The sequence below is a fragment of the Pteropus vampyrus genome, unplaced genomic scaffold, assembly GCF_000151845.1.
Source record: "Pteropus vampyrus isolate Shadow unplaced genomic scaffold, Pvam_2.0 Scaffold612, whole genome shotgun sequence".
NCBI classification, from domain to species: Eukaryota; Metazoa; Chordata; class Mammalia; order Chiroptera; family Pteropodidae; genus Pteropus; species Pteropus vampyrus.
The window spans coordinates 1-2,154 of NW_011889393.1; positions in this window are offsets into that span (position 1 = coordinate 1).

The window sequence follows — 2,154 nt, forward strand, 5'->3', positions numbered from 1 at the left end:
TCCAAGAAACAATTTTCCAATCTTCGCTTCAAGAAGAGAAATAGGCTTGTGATACAGCAAGAAAGGTCAGTTTAGTTCTTTTTAAACAAAGCAATAATCAGCAGGACCCGGCACAGACGGAGCTCCCTGCCCACGCCCCCGATTTCCGCTTTGTAGTCGCCAGGCCTGGGGAACGCTGGCTGGAGAGAGGACATTTTGATTTCAACGAGCTACTTAACACGGTGTCTCAAAACGTGGAAACCGCCTACCTCGCTGGTGCCCGGGGAGCAGTCGTTCATTTCGAATTCAAGAAGGAGGGGTCTTTAGTGGTAGGTCCCAGGAGGCTGCACTTGCTTCTGTCCTGGCCATCGGCGAAGACTTAGGAGTCAGGCCACACTGACGCAGAACCAGAAGGGCCAAGAGGAGGCCGAGTAAAAGTGACGCTGTGGCCACGTGGGAAAACTGGGCTGACGCCAAACTGAGATCTAACTTCGGTCAAAGTCTTCACTGAGATCCAATGAGCTGACTGGCCGGGGTTTGGGGACGAACACGGCTTTAGAACATCCTGATGAAGACGACTCAGGAGTTTCAGTTAGGGCTTCTGTATGAAGTAACAGTACAAGTAGCTCCCACAAAAGTCGATTTATTCTCGGCCTGTACTCACGGATCTTCCGTGGGTCGCAGGACACTGTCCTTTGTGGACCTGACAGTGTCTGGGGAGTCTCGATGATCCCAGATGTGTTTTAAAAGCACGCGGACACACACAAAACGATGCCCGACGTCGCTGGGCACCAGGGAAATGCAAATCAAAACAATGATGAGAAACACTTCAGACCCGACAGGATGGCTATTATCAGAAAAACGGAAAATGACTCTTGTGGAGAAACTAGGACCCTCGGTCAGGAATTACTGGCAGGCAGGTGAAATGGTACAGCCACTGTGGAGAACAGTGTGATGGCTTCTCAGAAAGTTGAACCGTGGGCTGCCGTGCGATCCCACAGCTCCGCTCCGAGGTACACGCGAGGGAACCGACAGCAGAGACACAGGTGCCTGCACCTCGCGTTCACGGCAGCACCGGTCACGACGGCCAGGCGTGGAAATAGGCCCGGGGCCCGTCGTTAGGTGACCGCCTGGCAAACACACGCGGCCGCACTGCGCACGTGGAGTGTCATCCAGCTGTGAGAAGGGACGGGAATCTGAAACACGTGACGGTGTGGATGAACCCTGACATCGTCACGCAAAGCGAGCCCAACGCAGAAGGACAAATGGGACCCCGCTTACCTGCGAGCCCCAGAATAGTCAGGCTCTTGGAGGCGGGAAGTCGGACGATGACTCCGGACGGGTTCAGTGCTTACTCAGTGTGTCTGGGAAAAGGACAAGGTTCTGGAGGTGGACAGTGGTCATGACTGTGCAACGTGGTGTATTTAATGTCACTGCACTGTAGACGTAAACAGAGTTAAGATGGTAAACTTTACATATGTTTCACCACAATAAAAATGTTATTAAATATGGCCAACGACAACAACAAAAAGCATATTGACAGACTTCACTTGTCCCTACAAAGGGTCTAGAAACTCTGATAAAGAACAGGTGACTGAAGGCACCGGGGGTGTTTGCGGCCAAGGAGACGGGCCCAGGAGCAGGTCAGTGGTCCTGGGCTAGCGGAAGGACCCTGTGGCCGAGGCAGTCCACTCACCCACCTTAGAGAGCGTAACCCTGGCCACAGAACCAGGATCCGAGTCGGGGACGGTATCCGGGGAGATAAATGTCGGTCCAGGAAAGAGTCTCTAAGCGATCAGAACTAGGTCCAGCATTTCCCAATGAGATGTGTCTTCTCTTTGCTAGAATATACCTTCCACCCCCGTCAGACACCAGCCCTGCTTCCTTCGCCTGCTGGAGGGCCAGCAAGGAAATGACTGGAACCCGCCGTGGGCACAGACTTGGGTACCCGTTTCCTGCTGCCCCCCAAAGTCGGTCACCTCGGGCCTGGTCACGGCAGCCGCAGAGGTGGGCCTTCGCCCTGGAGCAGCTGCACCATCTCAGCGGCTCGGGCTTCAGCCCCAACCTCGCTGCCCCCCGCGGCCAGGTGCCCGGTCCTCCTGGAGCCCAGGGGCGGGCAGCGAAGCTGCTCCTTCCTTCCTTCCTGTTTGCCCAAGGACCGGAGGTCCTGTTTCT